The 23,069-nt window shown below is 36.4% G+C and overlaps 1 protein-coding gene across 2 annotated transcripts in view; it reads left to right on the top strand.

Annotated features, from left to right (window-relative positions):
- jigr1 (jing interacting gene regulatory 1) overlaps positions 1 to 23,069 on the top strand; it is an 86,626-nt gene that overhangs the window by 30,084 nt on the left and 33,473 nt on the right. For both annotated transcript variants that reach the window (XM_067779494.1, XM_067779488.1), the window contains exon 2: positions 18,745 to 18,922. The gene's annotated coding sequence lies outside the window, so the exon portion shown is untranslated. The remainder of the gene's footprint in view (positions 1 to 18,744; positions 18,923 to 23,069) is intronic.

The raw sequence follows: 23,069 nt of genomic DNA, 5'->3' as shown, positions 1-23,069 counted from the left end.
TTCCGCAGTTTCGTCATTCCACCAATATACCGGAGTGCGCTGTGCTTTTCCGCGACTTCTGGGTATGGCAGCATCACATGCCATACATTGCGACTTAGTGATTTGAACCGACTGGTCTTCCGCATGCGATCCTCGTACTATGGCGTCCTTCCAGATAATATCAAATATTTGTGGGTCGAAAAGGTGCTGTTTCCATTTCCTACTTTGTCGATGACTTGCTGCTACCGTTCGTGTAGTTTCGAGCAGCTCTACGCTAATAGCTTTATGGTCGCTGTGTGTGTAGACGTTGCTTATAGACCATTTTGCTCGTCTTGCAATTTGGCTGCTAGCGAAGGTGAGATCTATAATGGATCGTCTGGTACCTGTATCGAAGGTATATATCCCTGGTTCATTTAGGAGTTCTAGCCTCAAAGAAGTAAGGCTTTCGAGAAGAACTCTCCCTCTTTCGTTGGTTCGTCTACTTCCCCACACAGATCTCCACAAACTAAAAGCGGGTGTTTACCTCGTACTTCAATGGTGATCCCGTATATCATGTCTTCGAAATCAGCGATGGTCATGCTCGGAGGGGCAAAACAACTGAAGACGTATATACCGTTGATTTTTACCCACGTGAATCCTGCGTCACCGTTGGCGTCATATTTTCCTGTGAGAGAAATTTCCCTGGTGCCCAAATTGAGGCTTTCCCTGCCGAATCTGAGTGCCAACCCTGCTCCTGGCGATTTTTGTATTGTTCAGAAAGTAACACTATGTCATATCCTCCTTCATAGACTGTTTGGAATAATAGCTCTTGGGCTGCAATATCCTCATGAGATAGTCATTTTGCTGCCCTCTCGTTGTGGGCATTTAAAACTGCCTGCTGAATGTTGTCCCCCACATAGCGCGCATTTCCGTGCGTTTTAGCAACTTGTAGCCTTATGACCTTCCTGGCCGCATTTACTGCATAGGCTAGACCTATCTACAGTCTCCTTAGGAGACCCATCTAGCGGCAGTGTTTAAATAACTAGCTACAGAACAGGGTGTACCTAAAATCGGAGACACAAACCTCTGGTGGCATAATGTATAACATATAGCTGAATCAGTTGTGAACTATAGACTTAGTGTATATTAGCTGTGTTTTTTTTGACATCTATCGACCTTTACGCTTAAACTTTATATGGACTGCTAAACATCAAACTTTCAATACACCTCTGAAATTGCTGCGCATAAAATTAAAAAATAAAAAAAAAAAATAATAAAAAAAAAAATTAGTACTACTAAATTTCAATACACATTATACTCAGATGTAACTGAAATATGTGTCTATGTTTCATCTCTACACTAATTCTATGTATCACCTCCTAAAATGGTGCGTGTCCACATTCATCGCAACTGATTCAGCTATATGTTATACATTATGCCACCAGAGGTTTGTGTCTCCGATTTTAGGTACACCCTGTTCTGTAGCTAGTTATTTAACCACTGCCGCTAGATGGGTCTCCTAATCATTATCTAAGCGAGGATAAGTGTTTTATTTATTTATTTATTTATTTATTTAGTCTAGTAACAAATGTTTAGTACAGACATGGTAATTTTTTAGTTTAAGTTGAAAAGCGTATTTTGAGTCGGAGAAATCAAAACACTTGAGAAGCAATTAATTTCTGATCGGGCTGTGTTAAGAGGCGCTTTTGAGTTATAAGCAGTTCTACTCAGCCCTATGAAAAAGATTTCAAAGTGGCGGAGGTTTCTACAGGGAGTATTTAAGCATAGTCTTTCAAGAAGCAACGCGCAGTCAATTTTGCCCGTGAAAAGATCGAAAATGAACAACGAGGCCAAAAGAATTCTGCCATTGTTTAGGGATAGTAAGGATATTAGTTGGCATCGAGACTCATAGGACGGGATCGGTTCAGAGAATCGTAATGAAGTAAGCGCGAAGCGCATAATGATTTTTTGAACCCGTTCCAGGCGGTTGATGTGAACTGCGTGGTAAGGCCGCCAAATGAAAGCCGCATACTTATGTTTGGACCGCACAACGTAAACGTATACGCATGTAAAAAAATATGGCTAATATCTCGTTAGATAGCCAATCAGAAGATGTGAAAGGAAAGTGCCCCATACAATTAGTATGAGACTTAGGAAACTGCATTATAGAGGCTTAGAGTCCTATTTTTAATGAATTTTTTATTTCATTTAAAAACGCCCTAATGGACCTATAGTAGTGGACAAAACTATTGTAACTGAACGTAATGGCGAGTTTTAAAAACGGATGGCTTTCATATTAAATTTGGCTAGATTCCTGTTTACATGACTTAAGCTGTGGACTTTTTTCTTTCGTTTAACTCTTTATCAATTGAGTTCCTTGTAATTCGCAAATGGTTAGTGAAATATTATTTATACAGAAAGTAAAAGTTTCAATAGACATTCCCTAAATTTGATGCTTATGTTGAAATGGATTCGGAACATAATTTCCTTAATCTTTCCAAATAGAGCCAATTTTTTTTTTTTTTTTTCAATATATCCTGGTTTTTAGGCATATGTTTTTTTAAAATCGATATATCTTGAGAGGCTCTCTATTTCCTTCAAATGTCTGAACTCGTCTCTGTTGCTGTTGAACCAACAGCGCACAAATTGTTGATTATGAATTGACGGTTTCAATAGTCAAATAAAAAAAAGTTCATCAAATCTAAGCCACAGATAAAAACCGATTTTCATCAACATTAAAATAACAATAGCTGTTGATTTGACAGAGATTTCTGTGGCATTATTGTCATAAGAACAAAGAAGTGAGCGCTTTGCGCGTAATTTTCTCTTTAAAATTTGCTGATGCATTTGCATAAAATTGATAGTTGTTCGCTGGTGAAATTACCAATGAAATCTGTTATTTTTACAGAAACAGTTTTCTATTGCAATAACATAACAAACTTGTTTAGTTGTCAAAAAACTCGGTTCAATTAACCTAATGCGATCAAGTTACTGAATGTCTGTTTAGGAACAACAAACCAGATTTGTTGATTTTACTAGCTTCATTTCTTTTAGGGTATGAAATACACCACCTGCGTTAAAATGATGACAAAGCTAAAATTGACATGAGAAGGAATTCTAAAGCTGTTGAAACCAAAATCACGACATATTCGGATGTCAAAAAGGCGAGATAAAATTAAAAATGTTGGTACCGGGGCCCTCTCAACATATCCACGTTTCAAATTTAGATGTGGTTTATTGCTATTTTCGCACATGTTACATATGGGGATTGACCTTGTCTATTATATAGTCACTTTCAATTCAAATAAAACGGTCCTTTTTTCAAATTTTAAAAAAATTTTATTAAATTTGAAACTGAAACGTGTGAATGCTTTCTTTATTTACAGCAAAAATGTATTAGGTTCAGATTTAGTAAAAGAAATACCGAACAGGATGTGCAGGCGGGCTCAAAAGTACTTAAAAACAAGTAAGGAAGGCTAAGTTCGGGTGTAACATACTCAGCTGAGAGCTTTGGAGACATAATAAGGGAAAATCAACATGTAGAAAAATGAACCTAGGGTAACCATGGAATGTGTTTGTATGACATGGATATGAAATGGCAGGTATTAAAGAGTATTTTAAATGGGAGTAGGCCATAATTCTATAGGTGGAGGATGCCTTTGCGAGATGTCGCCATAAAGGTGGACCAGGGGTGAATCTATAATGTGTTTGTATGATATGGGAATCAAATTAAAGGTGTTAATGAGTATTTTAAAAGGGAGTGGCCCTTAGTTGTATATGTTAGGGCGTTTTCGAGATATCGACCAAAATGTGGACCAGGGTGACCCAAACCATCATCTGTCGGGTACCGCTAATTTATTTATATCTGTAATACCACGAACAGTATTTCTGCCATGATTCCAAGGGCTTTAGATTTCACCCTGTAGAAATTTTTCATTTTCTTCTACTTAATATGGTAGGTGTCACGCCCATTTTACAAAGTTTTTTCTAAACATATTTGGTATAGAATTATGGAATTTTTTTCATTTTTCGAAATTTTCGATATCGAAAAAGTGGGCGTGCTAATAGTCGGGTTTCGCCCATTTTTATTATCAAGATAAAGTGAGCTCAGATAAGTACATGAACTAAGTTTAGTAAAGATATATCGATTTTTGACCATGTTATCGTGTTCACGGCCAAGCGGAAGGACAGACGGTCGACTGTGTATAAAAACTGGGCGTGGCTTCAACTGATTTCGCCCATTTTCACAGAGAACAGTTACCGTAACAGATGCTATGCCCTTACCAAATTTCACAAGGATTGGTAAATTTTTGTTCGACTTATGGCATTAAAAGTATTCTAGACAAATTAAATGAAAAAGGGCGGAGCCACGCCCATTTTGAAATTTTCTTTTATTTTTGTATCTTGTGCACCATATCATTACTGGAGATGTATGTGGACATAATTTACTTATATACTGTAAGGATATTAAATTTTTTGTTAAAACTTGACTTTAAAATTTTTTTTTTAAGTGGGCGTGTTCGTCATCCGGTTTTGCAAGTTTTTATTTAACACACATATAGTGATAGGAGTAACGTTCCTGCCAAATTTCATCATGACACTGCCAAATTACAGCTTACAAAACTTTTAAATTACCTTCTTTTAAAAGTGGGTGGTGCTACGTCCATTGTCCAAAATTTTACTAATTTTCTATTCTGCGTTATAAGGTCAACCGACCTAACAAGTTTCATCGCTTTATCCGTCTTCGGTGATGAATTATCGCACTTTTTGGGTTTTTCGAAATTTTCGATATCAAAAAAGTGGGCGTGGTTATAGTCCGATTTCGTCCATTTTAAATTGCGATCTGAGATGAGTGCCCAGGAACCTACATACCAAATTTCATTAAGATACCTCAAAATTTACTCAAGTTATCGTGTTTACGGACAGACGGACATGGCTAAATGAATTTCTTTTTTCGCCCAGATCGTTTTGATATATCTATCTCGATTAGTTTATGCCGTTACGGGGTACCGTTATGCGAACAAAGTTAATATACTCTGTGAGCTCTGCTCAGCTGTGTATAACAAGCTCTAGCATAGCGAGATAATTTTTGGCATCACAACATATATGAACGTACCTTAAGATAAACATTCCCACATTCAAGCACAGTATTTTAGGGTAGTGAATAAATTTGTATTATAAAACTTTTATTACAAGCTGCATATTACCCCCTTATGAGTGTTCATATAACCTATTACTCTCAGTAACCACAATTAGAGTGACTCAAATTTCTGTAAGAAAAAGCTAACACGTGAATGAAGAGTGTAAAGAAATTTCTTTATGTATCTTTGTGTATCGTATTTTGCATTGTCAGGATCAAATTATCGACCCCTAAATACGGCTTCCAACTGTTGTACCACAATTTAATCTTCTATTATGCGTGTAATTGCACTAGACGGTCTCAGGAAAAAAATTAATTCTCTGAAAGATTATAAGAAGTTTTGTTTGGTTTTAAAAAGTGGAGTGTTATAATATGACTAATAGGTATAATTTGAAATGTAATCAGATTCATTTATACTACTTTTTACAACTTCCAAACGAAAGTTTAAACAAAGCAAGTATTAATAGACCGTTCACTATAAATGTTCACAGTATAGCCTAAAGAATAAAATACTTAAAAAAGTAAAGGCATTTTTGGTTAAGATACACATAACAAACATTTACTACTATATTTTCCATACATTAATGGTATCTCATAAAGAAATAACTTTTCTGCGATATATGTAGTTATCTAAGAAAAATCTGAGGTATTATTTTAGCTTCAATGTGATATTTTTATGTATATAAGAATTACACTAAATGCTTAATTAAAACGGCCTTATTTATTTTATTATAATTTTTCTAAGATTCCCTGAAGATCTTTCTAAATAGTTCTGAAACGCCTCCTAAAAAAACTTTGTTCTGACTCTAATTCAACCGCTCTAATGTCTTGGTTGCACCTTTGGTAACGACCTATTTCAGATAGCGTTTGAATCACTGTAAACCTTGTAAACAATGGTTTCAATAACGCCATATTTTAGAATTTCTTTTCAAATACGCTCCTTCTCAGAATTCGATGGAAAAACTTCCCATCTCAGAATTTTTTTCATAAACTGAATTCGAACATTAAATAATAAAAGCACATATTCTTTTGAGTTACATTTTAATGCAATATTTTGTAAAAGTCAATACAAAAGGCCCAGCCAGAAAAAAATTAGAAACCTTGGACTATTTTAGATAAAGCTTCATACCCTTCTCAAGCATGTTTTTTTCAATGTATAAGAATAAGAAGAAGAAGGAAAAGCGGTGGGAGAAAATTTTGACGAACCGTCATCACGGCCGTAATATTTATTGCCCCCGAGGCTATATTACGTTACGGTGAACTTCGCCGTCTTCTTAGTTTGCACACAATTACTTTCAGATTGCAACATTTTTGAAAACGTACTCTACCGCTATGTAACGGCCGCTATATAGCGCAACCGTAATCGCGGAAACCAAGCCTTTAGTTAAAATATAGATAAAAATTTTTTCGAACGCAGTCCTTTTCAAACGGTTTTATTTAGCTTGACTTGACAGGCTGGCCGAACGGTCGTTATGAACGAATTTTGTAATTAAAATTTAAGTAAGTTCCCGATAAGCTACAAGCTTGAAACGTGGAATATAGTTCAGAACCCGATGACAATGCAATAATAAGAAAAAAGTCGCCGCTAGGTGGCGCATGGATCAAGAAATTCAAAAAAAAAAATCGTATTTGTGGGCCGATTTGTGTCATGTTTGGAACACGTATTACATACAGAAACAGAAATCGCAGGTGCGGCATGGATCGATATATTAAAAATACTCGTATCTGTTTTCTGTCGAGTAAAGTCTTTGGAAGGATTATGTATTGAGGACTTAGATTGTAACAAATTGTTAGGAAATAGTCCTTATAATAATGAGTCACTAAATGAACTAAATAGAATGAGAAATAATAGGCAATTAATAAAGACTCAACACTTGAAAATAAAATAATTAAAAAAAATTGTATTTGAGTTAAATGGTTTTGTTGAAAACAATACTTACATTATGTAATAATAATACTAAAAGCTAGAAAATAATTAGGTAGGTCCTAGATACTAGTCATCACACTCCTCATAAATCTAGGGCGTTGATCAGACAATTAAATAAAAGCGTTGGGCGCGTGAAGTTTCTAAAAATGTGAGGCGTAACATAACCTGATTAAGGTTCAGTTGGTCTTACTTATGGCTATAAATGGAAATTTAACTTAAGAATTTGTTTTGAAATTATTTTATTTTCTGAAATGGGCTTATGTACATACTACATAGAATTGTAGTTGTTTAAATGTTTTGTCCTTGTACCTTTAGTTGTTAAGTTCGTATACCAAAGGCATATTGTGCACGAGATTTACCTGCGGATAACAACAAATAATCTGAAATGAGCTAAAATAATACCAACAAACATATGTATGTATGTACAAAATCAACAGAAAATACACATCCCCTCGAGTATGTAGACATGTACATATGTACATATATATGTGTGTATGCTTATGCCATATACGATCGATGCGTCTTTACTTCTTGTGGGACATTTTAAGCAAGAATCTTTGTGTGTGCGCTTAAATTGGAAACCATCATGACCACCAGACCGATCTCAGGTAACCTTAAGTGTAAGTAACCTTAAGTTCAGACCCAACAGCTTGTTCCATTATTTAATGCTCCAAAAAAATCATATATTGACATATTATACTTACCTGAATATAATGAATAAAAGCATTTCAACTCAAAATAAAAGCATTTTCCGCATGATTTGTTTGTGAAGCGAGAATAAAACGAGAAAGATTGCTGGAGGCGATCAACAACGGGAGCAGCAGAGTAATAATGCAAATGCCATAGCCTCGACATCCCCACAACACAACACAACACAACACAAATTTTAAGGGTATGTAACTCGAAAAAGGTATGTATTAAGATGCGCCGCAGTCCTTTCGTAATAGAGCGCTTTTAGGTAATATGAGCAAAATTTATGAGAAAAAAAAGGAATTCGCTAAGATCGAAGATGTCGAATGAAAAAAGTGTTTTGATTATTTAAATATGTATGTATGTACATTAGACTGGTTCGGTTCACATATACATAAAATAAAAAAGTAACCGAATACCGCCTTTAGATTTGAAACTTAGTATGTTGAGAGGGTTTAAGATTTTTTTCTTCGATGTGTAAACATCTTTGCTGGCGGTATGGGGTAGAGATATACGAATGTCAAAAATATCGGCGCGGCGGCGGCGTTCGGCGCGTTACTATATTTTCTACTCATTTAAGACATTTATTGTTAATGGCGAAAATTGGTCTGATATAGTCGAAACGGTATCAACGGATGCGCATCACTGCCAGTTTTAAGAATTCAATTGAAAAATTTAACTCTTTCCACCCACTCAAAAGTTATTTCAAAACAAGTAAGGAAGTCTAAGTTCGGGTGGAACCGAACATTACATACCCAGCTGTACACTTGAAATGCTGTTGTTGTTTGTTTTGTGTGCTTAATAGTGTTACAAGGCTGCGCAATAATACATATACATATGGTTCTATTCTGAACCAATTTTTCTTCGAGTTATGGCTCCCAAAGCATAGAAAATTGCTTAGTCATAAAAGGGGCGGTGCCACGCCCACTTTTTAAAAATTGAATTTTTTCCTATTTATTGTTATAAATCCACTTGGGAAATAAAATACTATTGTTATAAAGCCCTTTTTTGCAAAGATATAGCTTAGCGGCCGCCGTGGTGTGATGGTAGCGTGCTCCGCCTACCACACCGTATGCCCTGGGTTCACACCCCGGACAAAGCAACATCAAAATTTTAGAAATAAGGTTTTTCAATTAGAAGAAATTTTTCGAAGCGGGGTCGCCCCTCGGCAGTGCTTGGCAAGCGCTCCGGGTGTATTTCTGCCATGAAAAGCTCTCAGTGAAAACTCATCTGCCTTGCAGATGCCGTTCGGAGTCGGCATAAAACATGTAGGTCCCGTCCGGCCAATTTGTAGGGAAAATCAAGAGGAGCACGACGCAAATTGGAAGAGAAGCTCGGCCTTAGATCTCTTCGGAGGTTAACGCGCCTTAGATTTATTTTTTTATAGCTTATTTTATTCGTCCACGACTCTTTTAAAAATCTTTAATATAAAAGTGGGTGTGGTCATTAACCGATTTCGTTAATTTTTCTTCAAAGCATTCCTTATAGTAAAAGCAACCTCTCTGCCGAATTTTGTTATGATAGGTTTAACGATTTTTGATTTATGATTAATAATATTTGTAAAATTGATTTTATCACAAGTGGGCGGTGCCATACCCATTTAAAAAAAAATGTCAAATTTTTTTCAAGAGTCTCAATATCAGTCCACATGTAAAATTTCAACATTCTAGGTTTATTATTTACTAAATAATCAGGTTTTTTGTGTTTTCCAAAATGTTATATATATATAAAAAGTGGACGTGGTTATCATCCGATTACGCTCAATACCAATCTATTCTGTGTCCAGATAAGCTCGTCTACCAAATTTGGTGAAGATATCTCAATATTTACTCAAGTTATCGTGTTAACGGACAGACTGACGGGCGGACGGACATGGCTCAATCAAATTTTTTTTCGATACTGATGATTTTGATATATGGAAGTTTATATCTATCTCGATTCCTTTATACCTGTACAACCAACCATTATCCAATCAAAGTTATAATACCCTGTGTACAAGTGCAGGTGGGTATAAAACAGTCGCTTTCAATGCCAGCTTAACACGGATTTAGCATGACCCAATTCACCAAGTTATTAAAACAAAACACTAAAAGAAAAGTTATATAAAAAATTTAAATGCTCACTTTGCAATTTTTTTTCAAAAAATTAATAAGGAACAATGAGTTTAAATGAATAAATTCAATGGCCCAAGTCGAACATGTTTTCAAATTGTCCTTAAGTTGTTAAAAAAGCAAGTTACTCGAAAAAGTGCCGATTTTTTCAAAAATTAACATCTTTCAACTTAAAATCGGTGAACTTTCATTCTTAAATATCGTTTTGGTTTAACGAAGATGTCTGCAAATTTTGGTCTACATTTAAAAAGGTCCTTGTAAAATTTAAATTATGTAGGATTATAATATTTTCACCCATGAATTACGCAATAATATCCACATGAACTGCTTATGATTTCGAGGGTGGCATCCTTGGCCGAATAGTTACTCCTTAAAGTTTCAAGGTGTTTCTCTGGTAGTGTTCGGCAGCATAGCGCTGAAAAAACCCTTAAAAAGTCTGCGGAGCTACACCTAGAGCTTCTAGGCAAGTGATGTAGTCGAAGGTATGAGTTCGAAGTCGCAATCCTATAGCTTCTGTGCTGGCATGTGGAGTGAGGGCCAGGAGACGTGGTAGCGACTGGTGGTAGACGGGATTGCTACTGTTCGCACATCTTAAAACAGACGAAAACACTAGAGGCGCCCTTTGGAGCGATCAACAATAGGCCAGCGTTGGTGCTAATCGTTAAAACTGTGCTAAGAGAGTCGTGAGTATTAAATGACCATTAATAGCAACCGTAAGTCGGCTTTGTTCTTCATCAGCAAGGAGGCACAAATGATTTAAAGAAATCGTGTCTACAACGAGTATTAGGAGTTAGACCAGAACATCTCCTTCGGTGAAACTGCGCTTTGTACGAGACATACAGACAAGTGTGACCTTTTTAAATACTTAAATTTTTTTCGGCAGACGCAGAGGTACCGATCCCTTAGACCCTTAGACCGGGGTTAGGTTCAAAGCCTGCCTGGAGTAAGTGAATGAAGGACAGTCCCTCCGCAAGCAGCTGCTCTTGCAATTTTTTGAACGAACCGCGAGATTTTGAGCCAAAAATCCTGGATCTTTCCGAAATGACCAAAACGTTGATTTCCTTGAATACATACAAAAGAAGTAAGGAAGGCTAAGTTCGGGTGTAACCGAACATTACATACTCAGCTGAGAGCTTTGTTCGAAATATCGCCATAAAGGTTGACCAGGGGTGACTCTAGAATATGTTTGTACGATATGGGTATGAAATGAATGGTGTTAATGAGTATTTTAAAAGGGAGTGGGTCTTAGTTCTAAAGGTGGACGCCTTTTCGAGATATCGACATAAAGGTGGACCAGGGGTGACTCTAGAATGTGTTTGTACGATATAGGTATCAAATGAAAGGTGTTAATAAGGATTTAAAAGGGAGTGGGCCTTAGTTGTATATGTGAAGGCGTTTTCGAGATATCGACCAAAATGTGGGCCAAGGTGACACAGAAAATCATCTGTCGGGCACCGCTAGTTTATTGATATATGTAATACCACGAACAGTATTCCTGCCAAGATTCCAAGGGCTTTTGATTTCGCCCTGCAGAACGTTTGCATTTTCTTCTACTTAATACGGTAGGTGTCACACCTATTTAACAAAGTTTTTTCTAAAGTTATATTTTCCGTCAATAGACCAATCCAATTACCATGTTTCATTCCTTTTTTCGAATTTGATATAGAATAATGGCATTTTTTAAATTTTTCCTAATTTTAGATATCGAAAAAGTGGGCGTGGTCATAGTCGGATTTCGGCCATTTTTTATACCAAGATGAAATGAGTTCAGATAAGTACGTGGACTAAGTTTAGTAAAGATATATCGAAATTTGGTCAAATTATCGTGTTAACGGCCGAGCGGAAGGACAGACGGTCGACTGTGTATAAAAACTGGGCGTGGTTTCAACCGATTTTCCCCATTTTCACAGAAAACAGTTATCGTTATAGAATCTATGACCCTACCAAATTTCACAAGGATTGGTAAATTTGTGTTCGACTTATGGCATTAAAAGTATTTTAGACAAATTAAATGAAAAAGGGCGGAGCCACGCCCATTTTGCAATATTCTTTTATTTTTAACACGCTTTTATTAGCTTGGCCTGTATGTATGTAACGGAATTTTTGAGCTTAATTTTCGCCGGTTTCTAGAAGTCTGATTAATTTGAAACTTTGCATACGTATCAAGGACCGATGACAATGCATTAATGTGATGGTGTGGTGACATAAGGTCAACGGCCATAAGGTCAATTGGCCTTATTATCACTTTGAATGGCCATACGTTTGATTGAAACTTTGCACACGTATCAAGGCTCGATGACAATGCATTAATGTGATGGTGTGGTGACATAAGGTCAACGGCCATAAGGTCAATTGGCCTTATTATCACTTTGAATCGCCATACGTTTGATTCAAACTTTGCACACGTATCAAGGCTCGATGACAATGCATTAATGTGATGGTGTGGTGACATAATGTCAACGACCATAAGGTCAATTGGCCTTATTACCACTTTGAATGGCCATAAGTTTGATTGAAACTTTGCACGCGTATCAAGGCTCGATGACAATGCATTAATGTGATGGTGTGGTGACATAAGGTCAACGGCCATAAGGTCAATTGGCCTTATTACTACTTTGAATGGCCATAAGTTTGATTGCAACTTTGCACACGTATCAAGGCTCGACAACAATGCAATAATGTGATGGTGAGGTGACAAGGTTAACGGACATAAGGTCAGTTGAACTTATCACCACCCCAAATGGTCATAGATTTGAAACCTTGCACATAATGCGGAAAACGCATTCCTTTATTAATGATAGAAGTGGATGCATGGCACATCTACGAAAGAGCATACTGGAGCCCTTTTTAATACGCTTTTATTAGCTTGGCCTGTATCTATCTATGTATCTATGTATCCATGTATGTATGTAACGGAATCTGGAGTGGAGCCGAGAGCCCCGGTAATGCAGACCTCCGAACTCCGTTGCACCTTCTGAAGCATTTTAAGATAGGCACTTTTAGCTAGTGAGGGCCACCAGACCAAGGCACCATAAAGAAGAATCGGGGGCACAATGGCTGTGTAAATCCAGTAGGTCACCTTAGGGGAGAATCCCCAGGAGGTGCCAATTGCCCTCTTGCAGGTGAACAGCTCTGCTGCTGCCTTATTGGATCGCTCCACTATATGGTCATTCCATAATAGCTTCCTATCCAGAATGACTCCCAAATATTTGACTTGATCGCTAAACGCTAAGAACTTACCCCCAATTCTTGGCGGTATACGATTTGGTACTTTGTACCTCCTCGTGAAGAGGACAAGCTCGGTTTTATCCGGGTTGACTTCCAAACCTGTGGCTGTGGCCCAGTGCCCCTTCCATTAGGTTGCAAAGAGTTTGCGGAAATTTCCCCCGCATGGTGACGCAGATGTCATCTGCATACGCGATCACTTGGTGGCCATCTGCCTCCATGAGGCGTAGTAGTTGGTTGACGGTAACCGCCCTGCGGAGTGCCTCTGCCGACCGGTCTGCGGATCACGCATCCACCTAGCTCAGTTTTAATATGCCTACGCGTAAGCAGATTGTATATAAACTCCACCAGGCACGCGTCAACCCCCAGATCGGCCAGCGCCGAGGTGATGGTCTCAAGGATAACGTTGTTGAAGGCACCCGCTATATCTAGAAATGCCCCCAGTGTGTATTCCTTGAGGTCAAGTGACCTTTCGATAACGGATACCACTGAGTGCAAGGCCGTGTCAGTTGACCTACCCTTAGTGTAGGCATGTTGAGATTCCGAAAGAAGCGATGGCTCAATCCTCCTCCTGATGTAGTCCTCTAGGAGTCTTTCGAGTGCTTTTAGCAGAAAAGAAGATAAGCTTATAGGCCTATAATCATTTGGTTTAGAGTGGGAGGTTTTCCCTGCCTTGGGGATAAACACCACGTTGACTTCTCTCCACGATGCTGGTACGTAATTGAGCCTAAGACAACCTATAAACATCCCTTTTATCCAGGGCCTTATAAATTCGGCAGTATACTGCAGCTGAGCCGGAAAAATTCCATCCGGCCCCGGCGATTTATAGGGCTTGAAGGTCTGTAAAGCCCAATCAATCATTTTATCATCTGTGATTTCGCTTATTAGCTGATCATTAGGTGACCCTCCGCTAACAATATTTGAAGACACGCCCGCGCTTGCTGGGAAGTGTGTATCCATAAGCAAGTTTATGGTTTCAGCGCTGGAGTCCGTCCAGTGCCCATCCGGCTTTTGGACGTAATCCTGGAGCAGCTCCAGGATGTCAGCTGGGTCCGTTGGCGTCACTGAAACTCAGGCTCTAGCCTTTGGTCATGAGGGGATATCACGCGCCTCCACTACCTTGAGGCACGCGCCCGGATATACCACCCCTATCAGCGTGACGGCGGTCCTATAGAGGTTTACCGACCTGGCGTCGTCACAGGCAATTAGCTTGACATTGCCCTGGAAGCATCATGCATCGGTGTAAGATGGTGGTGGACCAGGGTTGTCTTTCTTAACCTTAACGATATTGAATGTTACAATCATTCTATTGGCAACTATCTGAGAGGAAATATATGAAATGTAGTCAAATGCACCCCACGCTTTTTACTTTGAATTAAATTATTCTGTTAATAACTTAAATTTTATTATAATTTTATTTTGCGGTGATTAACTATAAATGATTGTTTGACCTTCTTACTTACTTACTTAATTGGCGCTTAACCGTCTAAACGACCTTCTACTACTGTTATATAAACTCTTAGCTATAAAAGCGTGTTTTTTTAGTTTTTTTAAACTATTATTTTTGTATTTTGTTGCACCATATCATTACTGGAGTTGAGTGTTGACATAATTTACTTATATACTGTAAAGATATTACATTTTTTGTTAAAATTTGACTTTAAAAAATTTTTTTTTAAAAAGTGGGCGTGTTCTTCATCCGATTGTGCTAATTTTTATTTAGCACATATATATCCCATTTCGACCAATTTTGAACCCGACCCCTTTAGAATTGGCTGAAAGTTTTTCTTTTTTTCTAGCTTACGAAAGGCGTTTTTCAGAAGTTTTTCAAATTTTTTCATCCAACTCAAAAAAAGTTATGAATTTAAAAAAAACACCGTTTTTGTTTTCAAAATGCTATAACTTTTTCAAAAATTGACCATTTGGGATAATTTTTTTTTTAATATGTTTTTAAATGTACTTTTGGGAAAAAATACAAAAAATTTTAAAGTTTTTTTTTCAATTAAATAAAAAAAAAAAAATTCTCGGCCCACTCCGGGATTAGTGGGGATGATTGCAGAATTTATTGAAGTTTTTTATGAGAAAAAAAGGGCGAAATTCGAAAAATCTCGAAAAACTGAAAAATTACAAAAAAAAAAACTTTAAAAATTTTTTTGAATTCTTTCCGAAAAGTACATTTAAAAACAAATTTAAAAAAAAACATATCCCAAACGGTCAATTTTTGAAAAAGTTATAGCATTTTGAAAACAAAAACGGTGTTTTTTTAAAAATTCATAACTTTTATTGAGTTGGATGAAAAAATTTGAAAAACTTCTGAAAAACGTCTTTCGTAAGCTAGAAAAAGAAGAAAAACTTTCAGCCAATTCTAAAGGGGTCGGGTTCAAAATTGGTCGAAATGGGATGGAATACCCCATATATAGTAATAGTGGTAACGTTCCTGCCAAATTTCATCATGATATCTTCAACGACTGCCAAATTACAACTTGAAAAACTTTTAAATTACCTTTTAAAAGTGGGCGGTGCCACGCGCATTTTCAAAAATTTTACTAATTTTCAATTCTGCGTTAAAAGGTGAACCCAACTACCAAGCTTCATCGCTTTATCCGACTTTGGTAATTAATTATCGCCTTTTTTCGTTTTTTCGAAATTTTCGATATCGAAAAAGTAGGCGTGGTTATAGTCCGGTATCGTTCATTTTAAATAGCTATCTGAGAGACGGACGGGCGGACGGACATGGCTCAATCAAATTTTTTTTCGATACTGATGATTTTGATATATGGAAGTCTATATCTATCTCTATTCCTTTATACCTGTACAACCATCCGGCATCCAATCAAAGTTAATATACTCTGCGTGCAAAGCACACTGAGTATAAAAACCTTTCCTAAATATTATTTTTTTAAATAGGAAGTCAAGCTTATTAAAGTAAGAATACCGGCGTGCGACGGCGCGCCACCTACGCCGACACCGCCGATATAGAGATTGGCGTAAACCTCTAGTATAGGGGAACATAGACTGTTAGTGTTGTGTGTAGCGTAGGCGCAGTGTGTGGTGTAGGAGTAGTGTGTGGGATTGGTATACTGTAAGGGGAAGTAGAGAATGTAAGCGCATGTGTAGTCATTCCAATATAGCATAACGTGAAAACAATGCAAGGCCAGGCAAGGAAAGGAAAGGTTGTTATAGGTTTGTTATCATCGAGGCGTAAACATGCTATCGATTTTGTACCGAAGTTAGCGATATATTACTCCGTATTGCGAGTGTCGATCGGAATATAATCGACTATTTGTCGATTCCATTTTTTGCATTTAATATTATTACTATGCAAATTCATCGCCAAATCTTTGGACCATTATAAACAGTTAAATTGTACAAGACATATTTTGCTATTTTTTCAACTTTTCGGTGTGTATAACATAATTTGTATACATTATAAAGATAATCGATTATCGCTCAGCGGTCGAATATCTACTGCAATCGACACTCGCAATATCTTAAATTTATCGATTTGGTATTGATGTATTACCAAATTGTTATCGGTGAGTTATTGATCTTTTATCTAAAAGTTATCGATTTGTTATCGGCGTGTTATAATTTTGTTACTTGTCAATTTGCTATCAAAAATAAATCGATGTGTGTTAACAATATGTTATCGAAAAGCTATCGATTTTTAATAAAAAAGATAGATTTTTTTTCAACGACATTGGTTTCGATTTCAATGTATGTAAAAAGAAGTCGATGACTCGTCGATAAAAACCTGATAATAAGCCGATAACTTAGCGATAATAATATGTTGTAGATATTTGGCTGCTGTTAATAAAAGAATTAATTGTATGTATCGATTTTTCCGATATTATTTGTTTCTGGTAAAGTTGCCTCTGTTTAACTACAACAACGGCGTGAGCTCCTGTCAATTTAAAAACATTAGTTTTCTAGGCGTACATCTGCATATTTACACATCGAACAGTTCTTTTAAAGGTTTAATAAAAATATATTTTTGCTTCAAAAGGAACTAGGATTAGCAAATATTTATGTATCTGTAATTTCGTCGCAGGGACGCCTTAAATCGTAGCGACAGCTTCAAAGAAGTGGCCGTGGCCGTATGACCGTGACGGTTATGTCTTGCTCTCAATAATGCTCACTAATGGAAATCGCAGATTCAATCACAGCTTTTGTGAACCAATTAGCCTGTGACTTATGCTGCGACTAAGCAACAAGTTCATATTGTCGCAGTGATTGGGTCCGAGATTGTGAGAAAATTTATTGGTAAGCGTGATTGCTAACTGAGATTAAAATCATATTTCTCTTCTATCACTGTTCACGCATACAAATTACTAAAAAGTAACATTCACAAATCACGTTGCTCCAAAAAAGTCGCGTTGTCTTACAACTCTAAACTGCACGCTAGTATTTAAGATTTTGTTTTTAATTTGCTTGACAAATAAGTTTAATCGATTGTTTAGCAAATACTTTTGTTCGAATAATTCTAAAAAAAAGTTATGTATGTAAAAAGTGTTCAATTTAATATCATGGAATTGCACGCAGGGCGGGAAGGTGACAATGTTTTGAATTTAATAACAATTAATATTGCACTTGTCCCGGCCTATGTGCGGTTAACGTGAGCAACAACGACATGGAGATAAGGAAATTAAATGTGCTTAAGTGACTTAAACTATGAACATTTTTCGTTCGTTTGTTTCATTAGCCATTGAGTGTGCTTGTAATTCTCAACTGGTTAGTGAAATATTATAAAGACATATTTTCAACTTTTTATCCCAAAGCGGGGTTTTTCAAAGCAAAATAAGATGGCTCAACCCGCAGCCAATACCTTAGAGCTCTCAGTGCTCGCCCCCAATAAATACATAAAAGGTGTAACAGGTACATAGCGACCTCCCGCTAAAAAATAATAACATAACATATAGTACATAAGAAATAATATAATTATATAAAAAAAACAAAAAACATATTCGCCCGTCGAATCACCAAAGCTTAGACAAAATGAAAATGATAATAATCATAAAGTAAGACCCCAAAGTAAAGATAAAAAGTATATAACATAATATCTTTGGAACTGCCATCTCGTAAGTAAAGACTTAAAGTATTGGCGTTTTATTACTCTCGTGTCTCTAAATATCTCTTAAAAATGTTTATACTAGTATTGCATAGTTCTCCAAGTTATCTTAAAATTACTTAACACTCGACCACACGTTTTTGAGACTGGATTGCAGTGTTTCAACTACCAAATTCGTAGAAGTTTTATTTTTTCTAAGGGTGTTTCAGATTTTCTCTATGTCAAACAAAATCTCACATTTCTTGTATGGAAAAAAATCTAAAATATCCTTCAAAAAAAATTTTTCAAAAATCAATGCGACTTATGAGAAACCTATAACTTGTACTTTGTTAGACTCAAATTGAAAATTCTGAGAACTCCAAATGAAAAGTTCAAAATTTTCGTAAGATTTTTCAATAATTTTGGTATTTTTTCGAAAACGCTTTTAAGATTGGATTGCAGTGTTTCAACTACCAAATTCGTAGAACTTTTTTTTTTTCAAAATATCGAGAAAGAATTGACGAGATTTAAAAAAAAAATGTACACTGCTATTTTTCTGCTCGCTGCTGTATGTTTTTATTTATAACATTCTTAAATTAAAATATTTTAACTTTAATATTCATTATGTTTTATTTTTTCTTTACAGCTTTTTAATACAATTATCAATTTTATATGGAAGCACACCAGTCCCTAAACAAATTATGATTAACATCGTGAACTTGTCAGTGTACAATAATGCTGCAATTGTGCTAAGCACTTTGGAACTGCCTTATAAGACAAATACTTGAGTTAATTTATAAAATTTGTTGCAGTAACAGTAACAGGTAAGTAGCTTTAGAGCTGATGGGTGGGATACACCAGTAACATGCAAATTGGCATCGATTGAAGTAAAAAAGACAGTGTAAACTCGATTTAGAGCTTAACAAAAGAAAAAAAGTAAGGAAGGTTAAGTTCGGGTGTAACCGAACTTTACATACTCAGTTGAGAGCTATCTATGGTGACAACATAAGGGAAAATAACCATGTAGGAAAATGAACCGAGGGAAACCCTGGAATGTTTTGTTTGTTGTGTTTGTATGGCATGTGTATCAAATGAAAGGCATTAAAGAGTATTTTATGAGGGAGTGGGCCATAGTTCTATAGGGGACGCCATTTGGGGATATCGCCATAAAGGTGAATCAGGGTTGACTCTAGGATTTGTTTGTACGATATGGGTATCAAATGAAATGTGTTGATGAGTATTTTAAAAGGGAGTAATCCTTAGTTCCATAGGTGGACGCCGTTTCGAGATATATCCATAAAGGTGGACCAGGGGTGACCCTAGAATTTGTTTGTACAATATGGGTATCAAAAGAAAGGTGTTAATGAGTATTTTAAAAGGGAGTGATCCTTAGTTCCATAGGTGGACGCCGTTTCGAGATATCGCCATAAAGGTGGACCAGGGGTGACCCTAGAATTTGTTTGTACGATATGGGTATCAAATTAAAGGTATTAATGAGGGTTCTAAAAGGAAGTGGTGGTAGTTGTATAGGTGGTCGCCTTTTCGAGATATCGCCATAAAGGTGGACCAGGGGTGACTCTAAATACGTTTGTACAATATGGGTATCAAACGAAAGGTGCTAATGAGTATTTTAAAAGGGAGTGGGCCTTAGTTCTATAGGTGGACGCCTTTTCGAGGTATCGCAATAAAGGTGGACCAGGGGTGACTCTAGACTTTGTTTGTACGATATGGGTATCAAATGAGAGGTGTTAATGAGTATTTTTAAAAGGGAGTGGGCCCTCGTTCTATAGGTGGACGCCTTTTCGAGATATCGCCATAAAGGTGGACCAGGGGTGACTCTAGAATGTGTTTTTACGATATTGGTATCAAATTAAACGTATTTATTTGAGTTTTAAAAGGGAGTCGTGGAAGTTGTATATGTGAAGGCGTTTTCCAGATATCGACCAAAATGTGGACCAGGGTGACCCAGAACATCATCTGTTGGATACCGCTAATTTATTTATATATGTAATACCACGAACAGTATTCCTGCCAAGATTTCAAGGGTTTTTTATTTCGCCCTGCAGAACTTTTTCATTTTCTTCTACTTAATATGGTAGGTATCACAACCGTTTTACAAAGTTTTTTCGAAAGTTATATTTCGCGTCAATAAACCAATTCAATTACCACGTTTCATCCCTTTTGTCGTATTTGGTATAGAATTATGTCATTTTTTTCATTTTTCGTTATTTTCGATATCGAAAAAGTGGGCGTGGTCATAGTCGGATTTCGTTAATTTTTTATACCAAGATAAAGTGAGTTCAGGTAAGTACGTTAACTAAGTTCAGTAAAGATATGTCGATTTTTGCCCAAGTTATCGTGTTAACGGCCATGCGGAAGGACAGACGGACGACTGTGTATAAAAACTGGGCGTGGCTTCAACCGATTTCGCCCATTTTCACAGAAAATAGTTAACGTCATAAAATCTATGCCCCTACCAAATTTCAAAATTGGTAAATTTTCGTTCGACTTATGGCATTAAAAGTATCCTAGAAAAATTAAATGAAAAAGGACGGAGCCACGCCCATTTTGAAATTTTCTTTTATTTTTTTGTTTTGTTGCACCATATCATTACTGGAGTTGAATGTTGACATAATTTACTTATATACTGTAAAGATATTAAATTTTTTGTTAAAATTTTACTTAAAAAAATTTTTTTTTTAAAAGTGTGCGTGGTTCTTCTCCGATTTTGCTAATTTTTATTAAGCGTAAATATAGTAATAGTGGTAACGTTCCTGCCAAATTTCATCATGATATCATCAACGACTGCCAAATTACAGCTTGCAAAACTTTTAAATTACCTTCTTTTAAAAGTGGGCGGTGCCACGCCCATTGTCCAAAATTTTACTAATTTTCTATTCTGCGTCATAAGTTCAACTCACCTACCAAGTTTCATCGCTTTACCTGTCTTTGATAATGAATTATTGCACTTTTTCGGTTTTTCGAAATTTCCGATATCGAAAAAGTGGGCGTGGTTATAGTCCGATATCGTTCATTTTAAATAGCGATCTGAGATGAGTGCTCAGGAACCTACATACCAAATTTCATCAAGATACCTCAAAAGTTACTCACGTTATCGTGTTAACGGACGGACGGACATGGCTCAATCAAATTTTTTTTCGAAACTGATGATTTTGATATATGGAAGTCTATATCTATCTCGATTCCTTTATACCTGTACAACCAACCGTTATCCAATCAAATTTAATATACTCTTGAGCTCTGCTCAACTGAGTATAATAAATTAGCGGTACCCGATAGATGATGTTCTGGGTCACTCCTGGTCCACCTTTATGGCGATATCTCGAAAGGCGTCCACCAAAGAACTATGGCCCACTCCCTTTTAAACTTCTCTTTAATACCTTCCATTTGATACCCATGTCATACAAACACATTCCAGGGTTACCCTAGGTTCATTTTCATAAATGGTGATTTCCCCTTATTTTGTCTCCAAAGCTCTCAGCTGAGTATGTAATGTTCGGTTACACCCGAACTTAGCCTTCATTACTTGTTAAACGTTAAAAAAATTTGCATTAAATGTACCATCTTTTTACCCGGAAGAAATGCTGTCAACGCTAAGAGTTTTTCAATGTTGCTTCTATACTACAAAATTTGTCTTTTGTGTGCCCATTTTTTATATTTTGTAAGATGTTACATATCCCGGTATAATTTCCCAAATAAGAGATTTTCGGGACTTAAAGAAGGCGTGACTGGCGTCCCTAGTGTAGGTATAATATTTTTGATTTTTTGTTTGTTTTTAATTAGTGTTTTGTTATGCTTATTAAAGAGATAAATATTACTGCATCTCTTTTTTATTTCATTTGTTAAAAACAATATATGTATATTTTACTTTACTTTATAAATTTAAACTTTGCTGAGCAATATGTAGTTGAAAACGTGGGTGAATTTTGCTGGCAATATTGGCCTTCACTAAAGTTGTAGAAGGCCTAGTCGATAAACAAAAACTGCATACTCAGAATTTAGAATAGACCCACAGTCTGTGGATATAGAATCCAAGAATGACGATTTCTCCTGCTGCAATCGCCAAAGCTTTCGCCATTTCGAGTGAATTGCCTTCGTGACGTTTTCGGGATCATCACAGGATCAATTTTAAACTATTTCGGAACAATTGCAGAGTTGTTTTCGTAATCATTTCTAAATTTATTTGAGATCATTTCGGCATTGTTTTCGGGTTACTTGCTAGACAACTTTGGGATTTTTTACGAGATCAATTTAGGAATTATTCGGCACTATCTCGGCATTGTTTTCGAGACTCTTTCGGTATCATTTCAGAATAACCATTTGGAAGTTGACTTTCGACTTCCAGATATGAATTTGGGACTATTGCAGAATAATATCGGGTAAATTTGTGACAGTTTTCAAGATCATTTGTGAATTGTTTTCGCGATTATTACGGAGTAGTTTCGGAGCTTTTTCGAAAAATCCACGGTCATTTCGACACCATTTCACAATAATTTTTTGATTTTACGTTATTTTGGAACTGTTTTGATTTTTTTCTTCAGGATCATTTTGAGATCAAATCCGGCCGGTATCATTTTCGGGCTAATTCTGCAATAATTTAGGGATTTTTCAGTGCTATTACCGTTCGCATTTGCTAAGTCATTACAAATATGCGAAATTCATATCCACCGTATATTTTTAAAACACTGAACATCAAATTTGTAATTGCCGTTATGTGAAAAGAAACAATTTTAAATCGAAAGATTGTTCACGATCCGTAGATTATATTTGCTGTGAAATAAATATCTGCAAATTCTCCAACTATCGCCCTTCTTAGGATCGCATATAAGGTCCTGCCAAGCATATTGAGCGAATCAGACCTAATAAATCTACCATTGTTCCGATTTCCACTATTCGCCAAATCTTGGAAAAAGCCCGCAAAAAGAATTGACACACATAACCTCTTTGTGG

This window comes from Eurosta solidaginis, chromosome 1 (assembly GCF_040869045.1).
Source record: "Eurosta solidaginis isolate ZX-2024a chromosome 1, ASM4086904v1, whole genome shotgun sequence".
Taxonomy (NCBI): Eukaryota; Metazoa; Arthropoda; class Insecta; order Diptera; family Tephritidae; genus Eurosta; species Eurosta solidaginis.
This window is presented reverse-complemented; position numbering and strand designations above follow the sequence as displayed.